At 37.5% G+C, this 21,353-nt stretch overlaps 1 long non-coding RNA gene across 1 annotated transcript in view; it reads left to right on the top strand.

The window, feature by feature from the left end:
- The first annotated feature begins 222 nt into the window (after positions 1 to 222).
- Positions 223 to 21,353, top strand: part of LOC137062186 (uncharacterized) — a 116,693-nt gene continuing 95,562 nt past the window's right edge. The window contains exons 1-2 of the long non-coding RNA XR_010901211.1: positions 223 to 302; positions 760 to 842. This is a non-coding gene — a long non-coding RNA (uncharacterized lncRNA). The remainder of the gene's footprint in view (positions 303 to 759; positions 843 to 21,353) is intronic.

Raw genomic sequence — 21,353 nt, 5'->3', positions numbered from 1 at the left:
CTTCCTATTTTGAACAGGAGATTTATTATTTAATAATAATACAATTTTGTGTATGTATAGTAGCCTATGTATGACAGCCAGGGAAAGCACACTATTTGTGTCCGGTAAAATAGCCCGTTGTCTGTCATGACAGCAGGGGGCGCTGTAATGCTGAGCTCAGGGGATCTATGACATATTACCTGATTACAAGCACCTGCAGCTCGCCTGCCATATTCTTCAGTCGGCACAAGATCAGTTATTTAAATATGAACTTAATCCCTTTCTCCCTATGTCCCTCTCTATCCTTGCATACAGTATGAAAGGTAGTGTTTTTGATGCTTTGCTCGTCTTATGAGTTGAGGGGATAGTCGTTATACGTTTTGTCTGTCTGCTTTGTCAATGTTACTGTTGCAGTAGATTTTATTACGTTTTTTAGAGCCTTCTCCTGTGCAACATCTGTATTGTTAACATTAATGTATTGCTCCAGGGGACTGTTTTGAGGCTAAAGACTTCTTGGTGGATACGAGATAGGTCAGGGACAATCATTGATAGTATAAAACTGATTGCTGCATTTTATAAAAAGCATTTTATTATTATTCATGTACAGGCAAGTACTTGTATTGCTTTAGAATTTTTCATAACTTGATTAATAAAGAACATATTTGATAACTACTGTAAAGTTACTTTTTAGTGTACTTTATAGTACATGTTTGATAACTACTATAAAGCACTGTAACAGCAAATCTATTGTAATTTACTTATTTATTATTTTTCTTCCAGCATCATTCTGCTTTTGCCTCTGACTGACGATGACATGAAACTCTGAAATGTCCAGCAACTCCAGTTTTGTGCAGTTTTCGAAGGTAAAACAAGGCTATATTTGGAAATTATCTGACTAGGACTGGGGGCATTTAAACAGTATCCTGCTGATTTGCTGAAATACTATGAGACATGCTAGTATTTTCTTGCTAGGTTTGTTTCAAGGTGCTATCTGATTTTCATTTAGTATTTCAAAGCTCACAACCTCAACAACTTACTCTGCATCTCTCCTGCGTTGGGTGTTATTTCTATTTCTGCATCCGCCGAAATACATTCCCACCGATGATGGCAAATTCGAGTTGCCCCGCTGGAACCTTCTTTCAGTGATCAAATATAATGGTCTGAAATAAGAGCGAACAGATGGACTCGGATCTATTTTAGGGGTGTGATCTGTGATGTGATGGATGCTTAGAAGTTTGCATAACAATCTGGGCTACTTTCCAGACAATTTTAGTGTCAGAATTAATTATTTATGTTTGTTGTCTAATCATTCTGTTAAAGAAAAAACAGGACTCTGTTTTTAGCTTTTTCACAAAATAAAGTGCATGACTCACATTAGTAGCAATAAACCAGGACATGTATTGAAAATACAGAGGCTAGGCCTTAAAGGGTTAGTTCACCCAAAAATTAAAATTGTCACTAATTATTCAACCTCATGCCGTTCCAGATCCGTAAGACCTCCGTTCATCTTCGGAACGCAAATGAAGATATTTTTGTTGAAATTCGATGGCTCAGACAGGCCTTAATTGATACCAATGTAATTTCCTCTCTTGAGACTCATAAAAGGCACTAAAGACGTTGTTACAATGCCTATCTCACTACAGTGGCTCTACAATAATTTTATGAAGAGACGAGAATAGTTTTTGTGCGCTAAAAAAACTAGGTAACGACTTTTATGGTGATGGCCGATTTCAAAACCCTGCTTTGTGAAGCTTCAGAGCTTAATAAATCATCGAATCGATTCATGATTCGGATCGCGTGTCAAACCGCCAAACTGCTGAAATCACGTGACTTTGACGATCCAAACCGCGGATTAGATACACTGATTAGCTCCGAAGCTTTGAAATTGGCCCATCACTATATAAGTTGTTATTTAGGGGGTTTTTTGACACAAAAGATTTGCATGTGAAAAATCCTCCCTCCCTCTCTCATTTCTGTCAATAGGGGGAGATGTGAGGTAGGATTTTTCAGGCATGACTTTTTACTGTACCGAGTCTGAAGTACTCTCAGAAGTGCTATTCCGCCATACATTATAGTTCTCCTTTTTAATCCGCTTAGAAAAGCGCCACGTTTTATTTTATGTTACCATACTTGATCATTTAACTATTCGTGTAACTGTATTTAAATAAGGAAAGCGTGGAGGTGTTTGGTCGCTTATAACTTGATCTCTATTTGGTACCATAGTGAATGAACTGGGCTTAGTGGGCTAAGCTAAATGCTATCAGATCGTCACCGCGCATCAGAGCAATTAAGTGCATGCACTCAGACAAGTGGTACAGTCCCTGACAAAAGTCTTGTCGCTTATCTATTTTCCAGAAATACCTGATATTAACCTGACTTTTAATTAATTCATTGGTGTTAGAAATAGCTCATATGAAAAGCTAAAACCCTCCCAAATGATGTTTAATGCACTGAAATAAATAATTTTCACAGAAAAAATATTTATCATTTAATCAAGACAGAAAGGTCAAATTTTGGCAAGACAAAAGTTTTGTTGCCTATACAGAAATTGAACAAAGTTACTGCAAATACAAAAATATGTCAGCAAATTAAGTTGTGGTGCTGTGAGATCCAAATTTAATATCTTGTATGACTTCCATGAGCTTGAAGGACTGCATCCATGCGGTTTGGCAAGGATTCATACAATTTATTGATGAATTCATCAGGAATAGCTAAGAAAGCAGTCTTGCATGCCTCCCAGAGTTCATCAATATTCTTTGGTTTCGTCTTCCATGCGTCCTCTTTCATCCTACCCCACATATGCTCAATGATGTTCATGTCTGGTGACTGGGCTGGCCAATCCTGGAGCATCTTGATCTTCTTCGCCGTGAGGAACTTTGATGTGGAGATGGAAGTATGCGATGGAGCACCGTCCTGCTGCAGAATTTGGCCTCTTTTATGGTTGGGAATAAGAGGTAGCTAAGATTTCTTGGTATTTTAGACTATTGATGTTGCCTTCCACCCTGCAGATCTCTCGCACACTCCCATACTGGATGTAACCCCAGGCCATGATTTTTCCGCCACCAAACTTCACTGTTTTCTGGGTGAATCTCGGATCCATTCGGGCACCAGTAGGTCTCCTGCAATATTTGCGGCGACTGTGGTGTAATTCAACAGAAGATTCATCTGAAAAAGCCACCTTCTGCCACTTTTCCAGCGTCCATCCTTTTAGCAGGCTGTGGGCCTTGGCAAATGCCACACGGTTTTTCAATTGTCTTTTGTTTAGTGCTGGCTTCTGGGCACTGATTCGACCATGGAGGCCATTTCGAATCCGACAAACTGTTCTGGTTGACACAGGGACTTCAGGTGACCAGGTCTCGTGGAGCTCTGCTGCAGTGGAAAATGGGCTGGCCTTGGATTTTCGAGCCAACAAATGGTACTCTTGAGCAGTTGTCTTGCGGGGTCTGCCTGACCTGGGCTTGTCAAAAACATCTCCAGTCTCTTCAAATCTTTTTTTTATCCTCTGTACTTGACGCTGAGACACATTGAAGGTGTCTGCCACATCAGCAGTGGATCTGGTCTTCAGCCTCTTGATAATCAAAACTTTAGTCTCAGGGTGAATCTTAGGCATGCAATGCTGTTTCATGCATACTGAGCTTTTTACACTGTTAAAGACTTGGATTCCCATCCTACACATAGACAAAGTTTCAAAAACTAATGTTGGGCGTTTGATGGAGTATTTCTGTGTTAAAAATACTCCTTCCGGTTTCCCAAGTTTCGGAGAGTTTTTTTCGAGTATGGCTCGGCTTGACGTTATTAGAGCGGAAGGTCCTTGTATGGGCCGTACGGGCTCTTCTCCCGGAAGGGTGCACGCACGCGTGTGACTAGAGTGAGAGAGGAAATGCACGCCCATAAACACTCCGCTCTGCGCTCCACTTTATTCCTACGGGTGACATCAAGCGACTTCAACGCTTCAGCACAGCATTCCGGGAAGGCAGCGCTGCATTTGAACCGATTTGAACGCAGAAATGATGGGAAGCTTCAGTCGCGCCGCAAAAGTGGATCTCCATGGTCACTGCTGTCAGGACTTCACCAAATCATACCAAAGAAGTGTGTTTTTGACTGAGCGGTCCTAGCGATAAAGGTTCGGTCCTGCTTTGGAAGCAGGCGGTGAGTAAAACTGCTTCAAATGTCTGTGCTCTTGGCTATCGTCGCGTGAGTAAACATCAGTAAACGACACGATCGTGTGCTTCGAATACGGACTCCATTGCTGTTCTCTGTATAACGTTACACTAGTCTGACGTGCAAAACCGTTTTGCTTGCTACTGTTAAGGTTTAGTCGCATACAATAGTCCATAAACCGAATCATGTCCTCATAAACTGCGAGTAAACACACACAAATGTTGACAGGCCACTAAATACAGTACATACCACAGAGACGGACGTCCTGCTGTTGCTGTTTCTCCTGTTCAATTTATTTCAGCCTCCGAATGAATCTGGATCATGTATCTATTAGCTGAGATCGATAGCCATGGGTTTCTCCACGCATGAGGACGTCACCGCTTTGTTCGCGCTCGTCATTCTTTAGCTCCGCCCACACGATACACCTCCAGGTGCTCGTTTTTTTTTGGAAAGACTCGGTAAAGCCCATATTTCTTTTATAAATACAATAAAACTAAAGACTTTTCGGAGATACAAAGGATGCAATACTACTCTATAGGTACTCAATATTGACATGAGATAGTTAGTCTCAATAACATACAATAACATAGTTTAAAGCTGCTGTCCGTAACTTTTTTTGTGTTCAAGGACTACAAAAACTATATAATGAGAATTTATAACATGAATCCATTTTTCAAACCGTGTTTTTTTTCTTACCTTGAATTATTATGTTACACTTATAATAAGTGTTCATATTGGGACGATTTCAGACCGGTCTGGTAGGAACCGCTGCGGAGGAGCACAGTCCATGCGTGACTCGCCCATAGACATAAACAGAGAGAAGTAGCTCCGGATGTATTGTTCTTCCGCAAGACACATGCAGTTCTGTTTATTACCACTAGAGTTACGCCAAAAGTTACGGACTGCAGCTTTAATATGAACAAGCGGTGAAATATCCCTTTAAGGGGACAGTAAATAAATTCGGCCATTTATTTACCCTCAAGTTGTTCCAAACCTATATTAATTTCTTTCTTCTGCTGAACACAAAAGAGGTTATTTTGAAGAATATGGATAACCAAATGGTTGATGGGCCCCATTGACTTCCATAGTATGGAAAAAAGTCAATTTGGCCCATGAACTGTTTGGTTAATGACATTCTTGTGACAAACTGATAAAAAATATCTTGTGTTCAGGAGAAGAAAGAAATTCACATCGGTTTGGAACAACTTGAGGGTGAATAAATGATGACATAATATTCATTTTTGATTGTTTTGATTGAACTTTCCCTTAGACGTCTTGGAGAAACCTACAGCAGTTGCGAATTGCTAATAATCATATCTCAAAGGCAAAGCTAATACACAGAAAGGTTTAAATGCTATGAAATAATTTCTATATACAGAACAAGCATTTTGGGATTTTTTAACTGAAAGTGTATAGAGTATTTATATAGTTTGTGTGTGTGTGTGATTGTTTGAGTGAGTAAAATACTTTTTTTGTGGAGAGAAATTGTCAGATTAGAAGATAAATACATCTGAGACGCTAGTCTTCCTGTTGTGTCATGTATTTTTTGGTAGAAAATCTTGAGCATGTAAGTGATAAACGTCTGATTTGCTGTTTTTAGATTGTCCAGCTTCCACTGTCATAACAGCCTGTTTCCAAAAGGTGGAGCTGTGTGCTTACAGCCAATGTGACTGTATGTTAAAAGCTCAGTCTTCAGTTTATCAGCTTTCCATCAAGGTTTTGTTTTAAGTGTCAAGTTTCTTTGGAGCCAAAGGTGTTAGTTTAAGATATCCAACAGACACTTTGATGCAGATTGTGAGTTCTCTATTTCTTTTTCTTCTCTGTTTATTAGTCAGTTCAGGAGACACAAGAAGTTATTGAGCTGAGACAGAGGGAATGGGTCTGGCTTATAGTCTCTAATAGACTCTCAAACCTGCATTACTTCCCTAAGCACGATGGCTCTCAGGCCTGTCAAGAACATGTGCTGCACTGCGAGTCTGACAGAGCGTCTCATCTGAGTGAATCTTCACCAGATGTCTGACCCGTGTTCTCTCAAACTCCTGCTGTGAAATGCTTTTAGTTAAAAACAAAAATGACCTAAATGAGTCGAATTCAACATCTTAAAGGGACAGTTCACCCCTAAAATTAACAATCTGTCTTTATTTACTAACACTTATGTTGTTGCAAACCCATATGGTCCAATAGGGACATAAAAACCAAAAAGCACCATAAAAGTATCGTTAAATTCAAATTCTTCCAATAAGCCATACAACAAGCTTTGTACAAAGAACAGACTGAAAGTTATTTTCACTGATAGCTTGCCTTTTCCTCCACTAAAGCTCGCATTTACATTTAGTCATTTGGCACAGACACTGTTATCTAAAGCGATTTACAAATGAGGAACATCACAAGCAATTTATCATTTGAGATTGAACAATACTTCCAAAAGTAAACTAGATACTGAAGCTGGATTAAAAAAAGACATTCAAATGATAAGCCGTTAAAAAAATGCTTAAATGATGACAAACTGCCTTCAAATATTTTTGTAGCATGTCACATTTGGTTATACATGTGATAACCAATATTATTTTGACATCGGTTTATGCAAATGTCTGTTTAAAGAGTCTTCCAAAATTCTGAATTTGTAAGGACAGAAGTTATTATTTTTTGAGTGAATGATATCTGTAATAATAAGGTGAACATTGTATTGACATCAGTGTAAGGTCAGGTACTCTAAAAATGTAATTACATCTTCAACAGAGAATTTAGATTACTGTACTAATTACTCTCTTTAAAAAGTATTGCATTGATTATTACTAATTACTTTCTAAATCCCATATCAACCTCAACCAGTTGATGAATAAATGAGACATTTTAATTCTTTCAAATGAAAATCAAATTGCATATATTATTCTTAACTGACCAAATTGCATATATTATTCCTAACTGACCAAAGTGTTTAAAGGGAGAAAGTTACTTTAAAAACATACAATTGAACATCAGATGTTAAATTTTGATGTTAACTCTATAGTATATACACTATTTAATATGACTACATCAGAAGAAATTGTAATTAAATTGCAGATAAATTTAGAGTAATCCCTTACTTTACTTTTTCAAGGAAAAGTAATTCATAATTCCAAGTAATGATTAAGGGTCAGTTGTTCAAAAAGTTTAATCTGGATCAGAATGATCTGGATTTGGATATCTTGTTTTTCTATCCAGAATCAGGCAATCCATCTTACTTTTGTGCGGATTGGTTCACCCTGATCCAGATACAAACTTTTTCAGATTACCAAATCTGAATTACTAGTAAAAAAAAAAAAAAAAACTAAAGAAAACAACACTTCAATGCTTTTGTGATCTCTCAGAAAAGTTTCACATTAGCACTCACCCGAGAAACTTTGCATTTACTCACAAAGAACTTTTGACTTGGTCATCATCTCTTATGATTGTGCCAATGTAGTTAACAAACAGATTAAAAAAAACACTTAAATTAAATGAAATATTATTTGTTAAATATTTACAGCTGTTCAGGAATTATTTTATGGCGCCAAAATATTTTACTTTACTGTATAGGCTACCGAAAGGCTTAAAGGGATAGTTCACTTTGAAATTAAATTTTGATATGTTTTAGCTTACCTCATGGGCATCCGAGATGTAGGAGTATTTGTTTCCCCAGTAGTTTCAATTTTGATCATTTTAGGTCAAACCGTTCTTGTCTGTGCCTCACATAATGCAGGTCTATGGTCACCACCTCAAAGAGCATACACAGAGAAGTCCAAATTAAACAATCCCCCATCGTAAGTACACGCTGATGGCCTAAGACACGAAACGAGTGGTTTGTGTGAGAAAACGAACAGTATTTATATCGTTTTTACCTCTTGTACACCACTACATCCAACTGATCCGAGGGCGCACGTGCGTGTTTCCTGTGGTGTACAAGAGGTAAAAACTATATAAATACTGTTCATTTTCTCACACAAACCACTCGTTTCATTCCACACCCGTAAGACCTCCGTTCATCTTCAGAACACAGTTTAAGATATTTTATATTTATTCAGAGAGTGTATGAAAGTTTATATGCACACTATACTGTCCATGTCCAGAAAGGTAATAAAAACATCAAAGTAGTCCATATGTGCAGTGTTGCCACAGTTACTTTGAAAAAGTAATCTGATTACTGATTACTGATTACTCCTTTAAAAAGTAACTTAGTTACTTTACAGATTACTTGATTTTAAAAGTAACTAAGTTAGATTACAAGTTACTTTATTAGTTACATTCAGGAGTTGCCGACAACACCCCTGCCGCCTCAAAATAGAAATGACAACCGTTTTTGGCAACACACTTTATTGCATTTATGCCAGAGCCTGACGGCCCGACTTTTTTACGCCCCTTTTTTAGGCTTCTCCTTCGTTTTATATTTATTTTAATAATTAAAATGAACAATGAGATGTGCTGGTGGAAACAACATGAGACCATGATAGCTTGCGCCACTGTCGAGAAATGGCTCGCCAGGGTTAAAGAGTCCGTTTCTTCAGTGCAGCTGCTAGAGTTATGGCCTTTTTACAACCGGTTCCTTCATTCGTTTTCTCTGAGCAGGTATCTATCGGATTGCTAAATGACCGGGAGTAACGTTAGGCCTAAATGCCTTCCGAGAGTCTTTCGAGACGTATTTAATTCTGATCACTCAAACAAACCGATTCAGAAGGTGCATGAAAGCATTTCAAACTAAACCGGACAAATGTAAATATATCTGGTTGTTTAAACCACATGTGTAAATTTTACTCCTGGCAAATAATTAAGAAATAAATGTGTGAGAGTGTGTTATGTTGTAGTCAGATAGATATGACGGTGCTACTGCTACATCGCTGCAAATGAGTAAAGCAAGCCAACGCAAATGGCCGTTAATGAAACTTTAAAATAAGTCACACAAAACACAATCATCTTCAATATAAATTAATGAGACTAATGATCTTACCAGTGCTTAGGTCGCTCTCTCTCATATTGCGATCTTTGAATTTGAAATGGGCTGCTGAATAAAATGCTAGAATCTTTTGCTTTGATGTAAACTCCGTTAAATGAGCATAGGCTATACCGCGGGAATTGAAGATCGGATTTATATTAATTTAGCTGAAGTCTAAGGTAGGCTATAAGACAACCTGCATGTCCTTTTTTTTTTTTTTAGATTGTGTAGCCCGTTTCGTTGTTTTGAGCGCCGTTGCGAGCAATAGGCTAATCTATCAGCCTGCCTCAGCTCGTCAGAAATGCCTTTGTGGTGGTATAATAACTAGCCTACTTTGTTTTTAATGTCAAAGTGGTTATATTTCGTTTCATTTCTTTATTGAGTTCATTTAGAAAAATGTTTAGAGCAATTTTTGTTTGTTAAATTAAAGTTTTAATTTTTTTATGTGACGACCCAGTGAGTTAACCGCATGTTTAATAGCCTAGTCTCTCAAACCAACTCTTGAATTGTCTTGCCTATATAAACTTTAATTTAACAAACAAAAAATTGCTCTGAACATTGTTCTAAATTAGGATAAAAAAGAAACGAAATGAAAAATAACTACTTTGACATTAAAAACAAAACTGAACTATTTTAATGGCTGCAACAATGTAAAAAGTAAAATAAATAAATAAAAAACACGGGCTCCAGCCGGACTCGGGCTGAGAATTTTGATAAGCTGTCGGTTTTTACAAAGGAAAATGACTAAAATAGTAACTCACAGTGACTTGGATAAGTAACTTTAATCTGATTACTGGTTTGGAAATAGTAACGCGTTAGATTACTCGTTACTGGAAAAAAGTAGTCAGATTAGAGTAACGCGTTACTATGTAACGCGTTACTGGCATCACTGCATATGTGATAGTTAGTTAGTTAGTTAGTTAGTTAGTTAGTTAGTTAGTTAGTTAGTTAGTTAGTTAGTTAGTTAGTTAGTTAGTTAGTTAGTTAGTTAGAATGTCTTGACGCATAGAAAATACATTTTGGTCCAAAAATCACAAAAACTACGACTTTAGATGCTTTTCGATGCTTCAAGAGATTCTAATGAACTAACTGATGTCACATATGGACTACTTTGATGATGTTTTTATTCCCTTTCTGGACATGGACAATAAAGTGTGCATATCCTCTCGGACTAAATATAAAAATATCTTAAACTGTGTTCTGAAGATGAACGGAGGTCTTACGGGTGTGGAACGACATTAGGGTGAGGAGTTAATGATATAAATCTCATTTTTGGGTGAACTAACCCTTTAACAGTTCAACTAATCAAGTGCAAAATAAAAAATAAAAAGTTGTGTATGTGTGCGTGTGTGCGTGCGTGTGTGTGTGTTATGATACAAATGCATTTTTTGACAGTTTTATTACATTTTTATTACTGAAATCCACCCTCAGTATAATCAGTATAATCAGTATAATCCAGATTTCAGAATCCTTTTTTTCTTTTGAACAATCAATTTGATCTAATTCAATAGCCGAAATCCGATCATTTTACTTTTGAACAACTGGCCCCAACACTACTTGGCATTAAGCGCTTGTTTCCACTGAGCAGTACGAATCAGTACAGTTTGGTACGTAAGGCAATTTTTGCCGTTTCCATTGTCAGAAGTTGTGAATGGTACCCTAATTCCGAACAGTACCGTTTTTTGGCACCCTTCGGTTGGGGTAGCTAACACAGTATTCCAGGACTAAAGGGTGAAGTTGGCCTCTGCAGAATGTTGATTCTGGGCCGAGTTGCGTTTGCGTGCTTCTGTTGTCTAGTAAACACAGAAACTGGTGGCGGTCTTTCGAATCAGCTTTGACTGCGATTCTGGAAGACTTGGAGTTAAGCTTTTCTCTGAGAAAAGAACAAAGAACGTCACTGAAGTCATTCTTAAAAAGGGAAGATGTGTTCAGAGTTTAACCGACCAGATACGGCGAATGTTTAATCTATTAACTAGCTCTGTTTCACCTTCGTTGCTCTGGTTGGTTGTAGCTCTATCCTATCGTGTGCAGAGGGAGTTTGAAAGACAACCGTTTATCCCGCCCCTCGGATTGTGCCCTGTCTATGATGAGGTTCCAGACCAATCATCTTGATGTGGGTCTGGCTTGTCAGGCTAGTATTCCCATACTTTTGATAACAGTGGTCTCTGTTTTTGTGATAGAATGCAACTTTCTCCATTCCCTGTATGCCATTACGCGAGATGTAAACAAACAGTGTGACAGTGTATTTTTGTAGTCGACATAATCGATGACGTCGACGTGTCGTTGCAGCACTAATACACATTAAGCATGTCTATTTGATTAGTAGATTAACATGAGGCGATCTGGCACTGAATGCGTTTGTGAAATCATGCAGAGTGCTCGTGGCCGCTGTTTTCAGGAGGCTCGTGCACTGACTAGCGCTTCAATCGTTCGCTGTTGCGGAGACTATTCATTCCGCTGAAATCACTAAACGAAATGCACCCATTGTGATGTGTCCCTGTTCTTGATATGCAATCACTGATTAACATCTTTGGTTTTAACGAGAAAATAAATAAACTATACACAGCAGATCTATGTATTTATTCACTAAAATAAAGACTCTCTGCACTACAAAATATTGTGTTATAGCAGATATAGGATGAAACTATAATTTCTGGATACACGCACTCCTATCGCAGATAGTTACAGTTTTGGAGAGGTGCGCGTCAGGGTATGGCGACGGGTACGGCGTATGTAACGCATCTATGTGTATGGTACGGCATACCTTCTGCGTGCTTTTGACGCAGAAGTATAAATTGGGCTTTAGAGTCCTGAAGAGTCCAGATTATCCTGTAAGTTTCAGAGCTGAAAACGTCCTTTTTAGTCAAAGAAAACATTTTATAGACACCAGGCCCAGAAAACGATCGTGAGCTTCCTTCTTACGTCACCGCCTCTATAGCACGTCTAATTCAGTAGCCCCGCCCACGACTCATGGAGCTGTTCGGATCATTGCCAGCAGCAATAAACATGTGTAAGAAGATAGCAAGATATTGTGTAAGAACAGTTGCTGCATAAGATTCCTTTGGATCATAATATTAGGAATGTGTAATGCGTCATTTATTTTTAATGAAGTTCCAGCTCACGTGGGGAAGAACGTTTGTGTGTTCGCTTCATTTCACTTCAGTCTCAAGTGCTGGATTTGCAGACACAATGTTGTGCTTTCTATATTGGATCTGACAGGAATGGTGCAACACACTTATGTGAGTAAAACATCTTTTTTAAATGTAGGCCTAATAGTAGTCCGGGGGCTGTGTGTTTTCCAGATGGGCTACCAAAACGTACGCCCGTCGGCAGAAATTCTTTCTTGATCTAGGCGCGCGTGCGTGCGTGTGTTTGTGTGTGTGTGTGTGTGTGTGTGTGTGTGTGTGTGTGTGTGTGTGTTTGCACTTATATCGACCGATCGTGTGGGTTGATATATTACATCGACCATATAATACAGAAATTATATTCCAATCAATCGCGAATGGATGAGAACTAAATCATTGTGTTTGCTTGATAAAGACGTTTACAAGTCCTGTGGTCGAGAGAATCATTGCAGTTGCCGCTTTCAAAATACTGGTATCTCTCCCTCATGTCAACTGACAGGGGCATTAAATATGCAAATCTTATCCAATCCTTGCCATGGGCATTTACTTCCATGTCTATCCATGTAAATATTCCATATTTATCGATACTGGAATATATGAAGTGATACGATACTCAGTTTCTACAGAATCTATATCAGCTGCGCTCTCCTCTCCTTTACGACCAACAGCGAGTTGACATCCACCTGCATATTCTCCTTTAGCCTGGTTAATCCCATCTATGAGCACTAATACATCTATGGGTTAACCTCTGAGCACGGCGGATGCGTGTTCTGCTGGATTTTTCCTCATTACAGAGTGTTAGTGTTAGTGTGTGATCGGTCTGAATTACGCGCAGGATTGCACATAATTCTACTAATCCCCGCAGATTTCGCGCTCACATCTGAAGCGCGCACACACACACACACACACACACACACACACACACACCATAATAAAGCCGCCTCTGACATACAAGTGCAAACATTTGCTTCTTTTTCCAGCTTATTATTGGTCAGGTACACTTAAAAAAATCTCAGTGCAAATCTTGGAGAGTATTAATGTAAACACAGTTGTAAACAGTTCAGGAAGAAATGAAGAATGAGTAACAGGAACAGTGTTTAGGATCCATGCGTGTTAGGTCTTAAAGGGACAGCAGTTATTTGTTATTCAAACTACAAAAAGACGAATGATCACGCTGCTCTTGACTGATCAACTTGTGTAACTTTAACGGTTTCATCTGTAGGCTATTTCATTTTTTACAAAGAACATTATCCAATGTTGTTTAAAATTTAATTACTTAGCTTTTTTTTATTCAGTTTCTTACATGAATGTTAGATTTACCTGAAAAAATAAAGCAGTCTATTTCATTTGTATCTTTTATTCTATTGTATTTATTTGTGCTATTGTTTGTAATATGTTTATTTGTTCTTATTTTATTACTGTTTACTCGTCTTTTTTAATTCAATTTACCATTCGAAATCAATCCTCCATGTGCTGTGTAAGCTATTTATTGCAACACAATTACCCCGTTGTAAAAAATACATTAAATAAATATTTGTGAGAGAATTTTAATAGTAATTGATCAATGTTTATATATGAGAAAAAGCTTAAAAGCTTTATCATACAAAGTGATCTTTATCAGATAAAGTGAATTTTTGATTGACTTTCAAGAAACAGACAAAAAAGTATTATATTAAAAATATCTATTTGACAGTATATGCAACGTTTCTTCCCCATGGTACTGAAAATAGCATTGAATATTGATGTTGACATGTTTTGACTCCACCCCTCAAAGAATCGGAATCGAGAATCGAAAAGAACCGAAATCGAAAGTAAGAATTGGAATCCGAATCCGAATCTTTCCAATCAAAAATATGCCCAACCCTAAGGAACATGCTGGCCCTGTGAATTTTTTTGTAAAAAAATTAAACAATGAATAATAAGTTCTGTTGTCATAGTATTTATATTATTATTATTATTTTTATTTATTTTGTATTTATTTTTTACTGTGGTTTCAATTTAGTATCGGTATCAAGGTATTTTAGTCTGGTATCGTATCGAAGTCATAATTTTGGTATCGTGACAACACTAATAAAAACCCAGTTTTCAGGAGAGAACCTCAAAACCAGTGTAGAAAATAGCATATAACTTATTGGTTATGATGTTTTTGAATGTAAAAACCACACAATTGTCATTAGTTGACCTCAGACAACAGCATAAAAAAAATATAAAAAGCCAGTTCATGGCACCTTTAACAATTCACTGTAGTGTATTATGCAGTGATCCTCTGTTCCTCCTGATTGTAAAGTCTGTTATGTCAGTGAAGTTGTCCTGATCTTTCCCTAGTATTTCTCCCTCTAGTCCTTCACTGCAGACAAGAACTGACAGTATCCCTCCTTCCTGCACGCCCTTTCCCCTGACCTTTCCTGTCTACTTTTCTCGGGTTCAGACGAGAATGATGAAGACTCTCAGTGCTCAGGCCAGTATGACTAAGACAGAACAAGATTACCTGTGACATAGGCGGGAGAACAGATGCACCAGAGTGTTTGTTCAGTGACACGGACGTGCTGCAATGCATTGTGGGACTGGATTCAATGCATGTTCCAATGAACTGCCTCATTCGTCTCGATATGACCAGTCTGTGGTCTCTCTCTCTCTCTCTCTGTCTCTCTCTCTCTCTCTCTCTCTCTCTCTCTCTCTCTCTCTCTCTCTCTCTCTCCCCCTAATGGGTCGAAACAGCTGTGAAAAAGAGCAGCTCACACTAACATCAGCCATTATTTCATTACTCTGAATGTTGAAGTGTGCAGAGAGCCGAAATACGTTAATGACGACAGCAGCATGTCAACACGGAGTGGATGTGGCATTTATTACAGGGCTTGATCATCCTGATGCATTGCACACATGATTGTGTGAAAACGTGAACATGGGTTTTTATATTGATAGAGAGGCTTTACAGACTGGAATAAACAGCCTGCTTGTTGTTTCACATTAGAAAAATTTTTCAACACTTCTTTGGAGATTGGAAAACATCTTGGATTTGCAGAGATTCCTCTAGATAAAATACTCTGTTACATGATGTTTTTTAAAGAGAGACAACTTCTCAATGAGCACTGTGCTTGCAATTCCAATAATACCCTCTCCAAAGCGTATATAGGAGCCTGTCCGGTAGTAGCCTCGAGGCAGACTTTTGATTATTTGTGTAATATTTGCAACTTATTTGGAATAAGATACCATCTGAGCGACATATAAAGCAGTGAAGTGTTCGCCGTTTTGTATTTTATGTTCTCGGAGGTGGATAAATTAAAGTTATTAATAAATCATAATATGGACTGTGACTGGGGGAACAAACTTTGTGTGGGAAATGTGCCTCATTCATGAAATGCAAGCAGAATTAATGTTTGTTTAAATCATTCATAAAGCCATTCTGACGCAAGTTTTCGGATTCATGAAAGTGCTTGTATTTTCATGAATAGTTAGTTGATTCAGAAAAAAGGTACACCTGCTTTCACCCACTTGTAAATTGTGCATAAAACACGAGAATTCTAAAGATTTTGCATTTTGATAAATCACCAAAATAATATTTAACAAAAAAATAACATCTGAGGGTTATGGAGTGATTGTGAATTCAGTTTTCAGGAAGGTCCCTTTTACATGCAATACATGCAAGTAACTCTGAATTTGTAGATTGTGTAGATTTGAACAATTTGTGTAGATTTGTGATCGGAACATCTGTCTTTCAAAAATTAAATTAAATAATAAAATTCTGTTATATCACCCTGAGATATCAGGATACATCAATATGCTCTCAAGTCTCAACAATAAGGACAGTAGTCCAGAATTAAGCCCTGAGGGTTTTTTTGAGTTTTTTTTTGTCTGAGTGATATTCACAACTTTAAAGACTCATAACTCCAAAACTATAGCAAGGGGAGTCAAATGGTAGGTATCATTTGTTAGCAAACATTTTATATTTGTAGAAAATATACATTGTAGTATATTTGGACAATCTAGTGCTGAGAAACTGCTTATAAAATACTTTTTTTTAAATATATATAAAATAATATTTTTTATTTGATATGCAATAACTCAGGTAGGAAATATGGTTGAAGCCTAATTCTTGTTTGGTGATGTTCCCCCATATGAGTTCTGTATCTGGATCAAATTTTGTGTTGATAACATAACGTAATAAAAGGTTACATCATTGGGAACAAATGTAGCATTTTTGTTCAATCATTGACATTTATAAAACTGTTGTTTTCTGAGTGACATGCACAACTAAGACTCATAACTCCAAAACTAGGTAACTTTGATTACATTTGTACAAAATAATGCTGAGAAACTGCTGATAAAAGACAAAAAATAGTATTATTGTTTTAATAATTTTATAAATATTTATAATTTGACACGGAAATATGGTATCATACAAATTATTTTTTGGTGATGTCCCCCTATATGTGTCCTGCATATGGATCAAATTTTATTGATATCATAAAGTAAGAAAAAGTTACAGCATTGGGAAAAAAGGTAGCCTTTTTGTTTAATCATTGACATTTCTAAAAGTGTTGTTTTCTGACATTCAGAAATGTAAAGCGCGGGACACTTCGGGCAGGACACTTTGGGCTTAAGGGGTTAAAGGAACTGTATGTAAGAAATGTATTTATTATTATTAATAATAAAATGGCTTTGCTATGTCACTTGACATTAAGAAATCATGTTAATTTCAAATACTTATATCACTGACAACAGTAGTCCGGTCAGGATATTGTCATTTAAAAGTTGTTGTTGCAGCTCTCAACTGATGTTGATGTTGTCATGTTGTGTTTTGGCCTGAAGCTCCACCCTCCACCTATCCACCAATCACGAAGTCAGGAGTGTTTGGGCATCCAGGTTGCCAGATCTGCTCTAGTTGCCACAGCTGCAGCTACAAACGTTCCTGCTGATCCTGCAGCTTATCTGGCAACCTCGAGTCAAGGGGGAGGGGGAGAGGGAATACACCTGCAATACCAGTTTTGGCCACAATCTTACATACACTTCCTTTAACCATTTTTATTTTTGGTCATGTTATTAAATAGTTTTTATATTTGCTACAGATTAAAATAATCATATTCATGAAATCTAAAGGTTGACATTTAAACATTTGCAAAAAGCTGACAAGTATAGGTCTATAGATACTGTATAACTTCATAAACATTTCGGTAATAGTTTACAACAAAGTGTTATTAGTTAACAATAGTTAATGTATTAACTATCATGAACTTACCATGAAAAATATATTTTTTTACTGTATTTGTTCATCTTTGTTGACACTAACTTAACATTAATTACAAATACAGCTGTTCATTGGTTGTTTATGTTAATTCACAGTGCATTAATTAATGTTAACAAATACAACTTTTGATTTTAATAATGTATTAGTAAATGTTGAAATTAACAAAGATTAATAAAAGCTGTAGAAGTGCATTTAGAACTGTAGAAGTGTTATTATAAGTTCATGTTAACTAACTGATGAAACCTTATTGTAAAGTGTTTCCAACATTTAGTATTTTTCAGCACATTCTTACTGATGCATAAAAATGGGTGTAGAACATAGACTGTAAAAAAATATGGACGTACTATCTGTGACGTCACCCATAGGATTCTGATAAGCCGTTCTGAAGCTTAAAGTAGGGGCGAGCTGGCGATGGCCATCTTGCGAGCGAGTCATCGCGTGTCACTCCCGGATAACAGAAAAAGGGCAAAAAGGTGGGATGTGGGCGGAGCTTAGGTGACGCAATGACTAGACGGCGGATAAATGGCTATCCACCTGTCATTCAAAGTAACCGCGCCCTTAATTATACAGAACTTTAAGGCTTTATATAATGTAAACTAATGAGTTTTTTAAAAAATTCACCCCCTCACAGTTGTCATGAAGGTCAAAATTAGCCGTATAGGCCAAAACCACAATTTTTACCAGGCTGTAAACATGTTTTTTGCTGCTGTAAAGTTGGAAATTTTAACATGGGGCTCAATGAGATTCTGCTCCCTTCTGGAGCCTGTCTCTAGTGGTCAGTGGTCAAGGAATTGCAGTTTACATTACTTCCGTATTGGCTTCAAGAGAGATCGCGGGGGAGGTTGCCACTTGGTGTAGAAGATCAATGTGTAAGTATCCGCACAAGTGAACTGGCCTGAAACACTTTTACTGGTCCTCTGTTCAGTGGTCGTCACTCATCAGCGGTCATCCTTATTGCAGAGCCTTCCAGATGGTTCACCACCTTAGATGATACTTCTTTTGATCATATTTCAAGGTCTGTTATGAGCAATACTCATGTTATTATTCATAATCCATAATCCACCAGATATTTAGCCTTTTTATGAATTGAATATCTGTCAGTTACTCTACTGAAAGGCTGCATTTAGCATCTATATATCTCTTTAAGAAATACATCTAATTGGTGTCTGGAGGTCAGGCCGCGTACCCGCATATCTAGTCATTCAGTTATAACTCAGACTAGTTGGCTGAAAACATGAGGTCCTTGAGACCTCATTTTTTGAACGGACAAAGCTCTCATTCTAAGTTCTCTTGTGTTGAGATTGAACTTATATATTTCAGGGTCAATATCCAGCTTGTATCTAAAAAAAGGGCCATCGAGAGAACGCTTACAAAGCCAAAGGGTTAAACGAAAGGAGCTTTTTTGTTGCTTGCCGCCCAGAGGGAAAGCCACAGATTTTCCCTATGTTTTCATTTGTGCCGCACAGCTAACAAAAGGGCTATTGGAGATCAGGTTTGTTGTCATTTGAAAGCAATGACCTTGCCTCCGCCTTTTATAACAGGTCATACTGTTTTGGCACAGAAGCACTCATCTGGATGCCTCGTCTCAGCGGGGCGACCCGCAGAAATGCCTCCATAATAATGGAGCCAGTGATTGTTCACAAACAATCAACTGGAAGGCAATCCGGCTGATAAGAGAGACGGCTTTAGCAAGGAGATGGGTTATGAACATGGCAATGAGAGGTGCTAGATCTGAAATAGGAAAGGCAGAGGCTCTATAACCTGTAATCCCAGAGACACCCAAAGCCCTCGGCAGTCAATGAGAGTGGCAATCACTGATGGATCACCTTTCTGACCTGCCAGTCATGGCATAAATGGGTGCAGCGGTATTTCTCAGTTTGGTTTGTGTAAAGTTAAATGTGGGTTCCTTTTCGCCTGGTGGTTTAGATTTGTAGCTGAAAATACAAAGGTCATGAGGTCAATGTTTGGAAAGGGTGACCTAAAAAATAGCTTTTTATTTACCTGGCCTTTAAAAGAACCAGTTAGGCACCGTTTAATTCAGAAGACTGTGGGTCAGGAAGGGAAATGTGGTAGCTTTGCGGTTAAGGATCTGTACTCCAAATACAGTGGTTACGTTCTTTATAGCTTTTTTTTAGGGAATGCACTATAAATAATGATCATTTTGAGTGACTGGGATTGGTAATTTGCTCTGTCATGTAGTGCTGATTTACATCATCTGTATTTTAAAGGGTGACCGGGTATGTTATTTTAATGGAATTATTAATTTATTAATTATTAGGTCAAATCATTTGAATGGTTACGGAGAAACTGACATCCAGGGGACACATACGTGATCGATCCTGGGTGGCAACATCAATGCATTCTAGCAACACGGTAGTCGTGTATGCAGGGAAATTCACCATACCCCTTCGTTCTAAATGTGGTCCCTGAAAATCTATGTTTGAAGGGATATCTGGCCCTTCGTCTTACCCCTACCACTTCAGCCAAATTAAGACACCCCTACCCCTTCATGTAGGGAAAAGTGAATGGCTATGAGATAGAAATGGGACTTGACCTTAGTCAACCTTGTCCTTTTTTTAGTCAAGTTTAATCAACTAAATGTCTTAGCATTTTAGTCTAGATTTCATTAATGAAAATGTAATCATATTTTCGTCAATCGGCTTCTATAATTCCGATTATTTTGCTCAAAATTATAATCACAATGACTGTTGTCATTTAAAAAATGTATTTATTGTTGCACTTTTAGCTAGAAGCACAAAAGAGAATGTCAACCCATATGCATGGTTTATATTACCTCCTCTAGTTTAATATAGGCTATTTATCATATAGGCCTAATGAAAAAACAAGAAACTTGTCTAAAAATGTAAAACAATGAAATCCCACATTACTTTAATGTTTATCTTTTAAAACAACGGCAAAAAAGACTTTCACACAGAGGTTGCATAAGTGCAATTATTCAGCAAACGCAATTTTAAATAGTCGAGAGATCCATGCTTAGATTTATTACAGTTCATCACTAAGAAGACTTGATGGCAGATTTAGTCACACAAACGGCACAAGCTCGTGAGTCGTGACAGACCGACTGAATGACACTTTAATTTAAGCAGAAAATCTCACATCTCAAATGGAGATTGCTAAAATGCAGCTTATTTGTTTATTGGTGTTTTCAAATCATGAGAGAGAGAGAGAGTTTGCATGCACATGATTGCCAGATTGCAAAGTTTAAGTAAAACACCGGACATAATACGTGTTCTTTTAACAGAAAAAGACACCCGCCCGACAAAATCAAAGTGATTTGGGTCATCTTTTTCTTTATTTAAACTACATTTTAATCTCACCTTTTTTACATCAACGATATTGCCAGTTGATATATTCACAGTGTTTGAGGACATTTGTGTCATCTTGTCTTTGCCTCGTCTTAGTCATGGAAAAAAGGTTGTCATTTACAAACAATTTTCATCATATTTTCGTCTAATTAACGCTAGTTAAAAGTCAGTGAGCTCAGGGGAGACAAGCCTCCTGCTGTAACTTTACCAGAGGCTATCGCTGTTACTTTATAAAAATGAGTGACTTTTACACTTTTAATATAACATTTTGTAATAGTTGTGTAAAAATCTCCAATCTATTTATTTTCTCCTATTATTATTGTTTTGTTTTTTGAGAAGACTGCATCCCTTTGTTGTGAATTGTGGGGACTTCCCATAGGCGTAAGGGATTTTATACTGTACAAATGGTACATTCTACCCCCCTACACTGCCTCTGCCCCTAAACCTACCCATCACGGGAAACATTCTGCATTTTATTACATTTGGTACTATGATCCACCATACTATGATAGATAGATAGATAGATCCACCATAGATCTCAGGTTTATAATGTCCCCAAAATGTAATCG

This window comes from Pseudorasbora parva, chromosome 23 (genome assembly GCF_024679245.1).
Source record: "Pseudorasbora parva isolate DD20220531a chromosome 23, ASM2467924v1, whole genome shotgun sequence".
NCBI lineage: Eukaryota > Metazoa > Chordata > Actinopteri > Cypriniformes > Gobionidae > Pseudorasbora > Pseudorasbora parva.
Note: the sequence above shows the minus strand (reverse complement) of the source record. Positions and strands in the feature narration are given on the sequence as shown.